The sequence below is a fragment of the Amblyomma mixtum genome, chromosome 1, assembly GCF_055824585.1.
Source record: "Amblyomma mixtum isolate Tamu chromosome 1, ASM5582458v1, whole genome shotgun sequence".
Taxonomy (NCBI): domain Eukaryota; kingdom Metazoa; phylum Arthropoda; class Arachnida; order Ixodida; family Ixodidae; genus Amblyomma; species Amblyomma mixtum.
Genome location: NC_143012.1, coordinates 320,331,490 through 320,337,213, shown reverse-complemented (window position 1 = coordinate 320,337,213; position 5,724 = coordinate 320,331,490).

Genomic DNA, 5,724 nt, shown 5'->3' with positions numbered 1-5,724 from the left:
CATTTATAGTTACAGATTCTGTAGCACGAATAATATTGTCATTGCTCTCCTTAAGTACGATTTTTGTCCCTAGAAAACATACTTCCGGTGCTTAAGTAAAATACGTTAAAGTTCATTCCAGTTATTCATACTCTATGTTGTGGAATGAATCTGTTAAAATACGGTTCATAATGCAATAGTCCGGCGCAAGTGAATTCAACAAAGCAGTCGCGGTTGCAACCATTTCGGTTCTCACACGAAAGCATTCTTTTTTAACATACAATCAGTACCTAACGTTTCCGAGTAGTTATTACTATACTGTGTTAGGAACCTAAACACACATTTTTTTTAATGAGAAAGCATTACTAGCCCCATTAGACGAAATTCCTTCGGTGACCGTCGTTGTTGTTGAGGCCGAGAGATGGTCCCGAAATGGCCGAGAGATGGTGCCGCCGTGGTGGCTCAGTGGTTGTGGTGCTCGGCTGCTGACCCGAAAGACGCGGGTTCGATCCCGGCCGCGGCGGTTGAATTTCTTTGGAGGAGAAATTCGAGGCCCGTGTACTGTGCGATGTCAGTGCACGTTAAAGAACCCCAGGTGGTCGAAATTTCCGGAGCCCTCCACTACGGCGCCTCTCATAGCCTTAGTCGCTTTGGGACGTTAAACCCCATAAACCAACCCAACCAACCAAAAGATGACGTCATCACGCTGTCTCCGAGCGAGGCGCGCGCGTTGCATCAAGGCCAAGCGCGCTACAGGAGGAGCCAGATCAGTGGGAGGAGCAGATGGCGTCGCGTCTGGGAAGAGCTGCGGTAACGATCCTTCAAGGCCAAGCGCACTGCAGCGCGCTGCATAGATGAGAGGCCGCGGTGAGTGGGCGAGTGTCGCCGCCAATGCAGTGTGCAGCTCGAAGTTCAATCCTGTGAACCAGTGACGCTCGAAAGAAAGAAAAGGCGTACTATGAAACGCCTCGTACCACTCGAGCACCGGTGCCATTCGCCGCTTTACTTTGGGCAGTTTCCTATTGTTGTTGTTTTTTTTTTTCCGCGTGCCATCTTGACAGCTTCTCCGACCCAGACTTCAATGGACATGCAATCTTCACAAGCAGGAACGACAAACCATCGTTGGCTAAAGTGAATTAGGCCCTACAGGGCATTTGCGCACCAAGAGTTGCGAAAAAAAGCCGGATTGAGAGCTCATGTAGTGGCGTACCTCAGGATTATATATTCTGCGTACAATGTCGTTATCACTGCTAAATCAGCGTGTAAATTTAAAGCCCATGTGAGGGTAAGTACAACAGCCGAGAGACGCAAGCAAATGCGGGCTCATGTTAGATGAAAGGCCGCTATTCCGTTGTCTTTTGTACCTCAATCATCATCCGAACTACATCCACTGCAGGCGAAGCCTACATCATTTCGATTATCTCTGTCCTGTGTAAGCTGGGGCAACCTTACCCCCGCAAACTTCCTTATCTCATCCGCCCACCTGACTTTCTGCCGCCTCATACTACGCTTGCCTTCTCTTGGAATCCATTCCGTTATCCTATAAGGGACCATCGGTTATTTTGCCTTTGCATTACTCGTACATGCACTGTACCAGCCCATTTCCCCTCTTGATTTTAACTGTAGGATATCACTAACGCGCGCTTGTTCACCTCACCCACTCTGCTCTCTGATCCCTCGAGCCCCCCGCAGTCGACGCCTATGTCTCGGACATCCGGTCCTCGTCACGCGGGGTGTTACTGAAGTGCCGCATTTCACACCCCTCTCCAAACCAAAGGGGACCGCGCGTCGGATCTGCCTTGCAGGAAGAATTAGGCGACTTTCAAAAACCTTCATTTTTTTTTTTTTGCATTCGGCTAACTTTGTTTCTGCTTTTGTTTTCAAACGAGCTCCTTAAACGGCGCCGGAGTGCTGGCTTCGAGAACGGCTGCACGGCCAGCCCTAACAAAACACATAAACGATACACTGAGTCAACGGCGCCCGGGTGTGGGCTGCTTTAGAACCCTCGGCACAAGGGTCCGCCAATTTGACTTCTGGAACCTCCCGTTCTGCAGAGGCGTGTAAAGTTGCGGATCATACTTCAAAGATCACAATTAATCCAACGGTACCCCGTGTCCCCGTGACCCTGTATTCCGTAATTACGTTAATTACGTTACGTTATCGTTTTTTTTCCCCGGTTTAGTACAAATAGTACAAACCGTAGATACACTGTACAGCACACGTATCTTTTGTCTGCGTACCCGCAACACATCAGACGCCCGTAAGCAATGTGACTTGCTTTACGATATTGCCGGCTTTTCCTCAAGTTCTTAAGTGTGGCCAATAAAGCGGATTGCGGAATATCTGGCCTTAAGTGATAAATTCGCCCGCGGTCGCGAATGTAAGCCACCCGCTCCAAAAAAATGAGAAAGGGAAGTCAATTAGCGCCACCTCGTGAAAGAAAAGTGAAGGGCTTCTAAAGAACCGCGAGATAATGTAAACATTGCATGCGCGCACGCATTCTTTCACTTTGTTGCGGGGAAGCTTTGACTGCCCTTCAAAGCGTTACGAACAGCTGCCGATGCTACCTTTTCTTTTCGCTAGAATTAACTAAGCTAGAGTACTGCTTTCCTTGATAATTTTACGTTGCGCTCGCTATCGCGAATATCTTCTTGTACCACCAGCAAAAGTCGCCGATCGCATCATCCGTGCCGCGCCACTGATCGCCGGCAACAAGCGATGCCCTACAAAGACGAGCCCCCGTCACAGTAGGCAGGAGAAGTCGGCCGCTCTCCCGATTGCCAGTGCGAGGGCGGAAAGGGGAGAGCGAGCGCGCGGAGCGGCAAGGCGAACGCTCGCTGAGGTCACGTAATGGCTCGGCGCTCCGCGCGACGACGACAGCTGCACGAGCCGCGTCTGAGAGTCGCCGCAGAAGGCATGCGGGAACACCGCAACACGGCTTCCTGATTGTCTGAGCGCAGGAGCACCAGCAGCAGCTCGCAACAGGCGAGCTCCACAGTTTCTCACTTCCAGTCGCGCCGTGCGGTTAGGCAGGCGCTCGCGCACGGCCGCAGTGAACTACCGAAGCGTAGCGTACAGGGTCGTCCACTCTTGGGGTGATCACCGCTCCCCGTGGCTGCTCTCCGCGGAGCGCCAGTGCGTCCGGCGCGGCCGCGCATCGAAGCAAAGCTGCGCATGCGCGGGGGGAACTAGGGGAGGTGCTTCGCGTCGTCTGCTACAGCGCTGGAGCGCGCCGCTCTTGCTTTGCTGTGAAGCGCACTTCACTGAGCTCCAGCGACTGAGGGACCGAGACGGCATCGCGGGAAAGAGCACTTTAATCGCGGCAGCGTATTGGTTTCGCCTAGAGCATGTGAACAGCCTGTTTCTTCACCGTCAGAAAGTCAATTCAATGCAGAAACTGAAACAAGCATCTCCGCAGATAAACGACTTAAGCATTGCCCCCCCCCCCCCCCCCCCCCGATTGATGAGGATAAAATGACTAAAGCGCTATTCTTTTGCGCGCTGTGCTGGTGCTATTTTTTGTTGTTGCCGCAACTGTTAGTGCCGTGTGTCTGGAGATCCTATCAGGCGCGCTTTTCTTGGTTTAGGGCGATGACGTGATGAGCATAGCGCGCAGTTTCGTGCATCGCTTGATGCTATATCGAATTTGATTAATGGGGCTAATAAAACGGCCAACACCCGTCGCTCTGCAGATGGAATCCCACACATCCGGCACGCACGAAGGCTGATCAAACTATTTGGTCACCGCTGAGGCCTCTGGTTAATATAAACCGCTCGGGGTTTATTAACGTGCGTTTCCATAGCAGAGCCACGGGCGTTATTGCATTATGTCATTAAAATTACCGAGGTCACTTAACACTGCTTGCGTGCTGTGAATGCGAAATCATTTATGGGTCATCATGAATTCTGCTGCGTGTTCTATTAAAGGTTTCCCCCACCTTTACCATAAAGGCCTTTGTCCAGAAGGTCTTTGGCCTATAATCATTTACCACAAAAAGCGTTCGACCCGAAGGCATTTAACAATCTCATAATGACTATCAGCATTTATTATGCCCTTTACCTAAAGGCCTTTTAGCTAAAGGTATTTGTCCTAAATGCCTTTGACCTAAAGGTCTTTGCCATAAAACTTTTTTCTGAAGGCCTTTATTGTTTATCATTAGTGCCTTTCACCATTAATAATAATGTCCTTTACCTAAAGGTCTCTATTGCAAAGGCCTTTCACCTTAAGGACTTTGTCCTAAAGACCTTTCACTATTATCACTACTAACTATTAATACTGCTAACTATTATCCCGTACACACATCTCTGATGTCTAGGCTATATTTCAATTATGATGTCTGGCTTTCCTTGATTACGTCATCTGAGTTTTTGGACCACTTTTGCAAACAGCAACATCCGGGTTTCGTTGCCGATAAGCCATATAATGTCGCTATAAAGGTGAAATGTTATAGGGCAAAAGAAGGACGAACACAGATAGTCCATGGACAGGACAGCCGCTGCCCGCTCCTGGCCACAGGACAGCGCCTGTCCTGTCCATTGACTATCTGTGTGTTCGACCTTCTTTTTGAGTTGCAAAAGTTGACATTTCTTCAGAATGAACCAAGCAGCCGTGGAACACGTTTTATTCTATATTGTCTCCATCGAAGTACTGCCTCCGCGGCTGCGGTTGAACCCGCAACGTTTGGATCAGGGGCAAGAGCGAAAGTCACTGAGTCACGGCAGCGGGTTTCTCAATGATACGAAGCCGCACAGCACCAGCGCGAGTTCAGCTTGAATCATGTCCGAGATGTATAGGATGGCGGTCTGTGGTAGCCGAGTCATGCTACCCGCTCTTATCAGCTTACGATGCTGATACGTGGCTGCTCATGACTGCTCAACGAAGGGGCTGGCCACTCTCAAGCGAATGATTCTCGGATTGTTCGTAAAAGCGAAGGCCAGCGGACGTTTTTACTCTGACCGCAGTTCTGTCGGCTTGCATGATCATCGTGCGATCAGCTTTGGAATATGGATTGCTTTTATCTTTTGCTGCTTCCCATGCCCCTTCGGCGACAAAAACTCTTTGACAGCGCAGGCCCATTTCATTTCCCGGTGCACTTTCGAAAAGGTAGCCATGTCGCGGGTGCCAGAAAATGAAAGACGGCGCATTGTAGATCTCTGCCTTCAAAACTATTCCCAAAGAGTTATATCAGAGATTACTAATCGGCCATTTAAAACTGTGAATCGAATCATCCAGGCGTACAAAAAGGAAGGAAGAATTGCTGATGCTCCCCGTAAAGCCCGGCCCAAAGTGACCACGGAAGAGGACGACATGGCCATTGTTGCGGCGGTGGCTGACAACCCCACTTCAACTGTTCGCGAAATTAAGAATAACCTCGGGCTGGATGGCGTCTCAGACACGACTATCAAGCGTCGCCTCTACGCGGCAGGTCTGAAAAGCAGAACGGCGGCGCAAAAGCCAATAGTGAGCGCGGCCAACAAAGTAAAGCGCGTAAATTTCGCCCTTCAGCATGAGCAGTGGACCGAAAACGAATGGAGAAAAGTCGTCTTCACAGATGAGTCCACCTTTACAACAAGATGGGACCAGAGGCAGCGAGTTTGGCGCCCCGAGAACTGCCGGTAAGCATAATTAGCGTGAGCTCTCATGTCTTGCAAGTGCGCAGGAACTTTGCACAGATATGGAAACGAAGATGTTGATAGCTTGTTACTCTATTCAAAAAATTTCAATGATAGCATGTGTTCAAATTA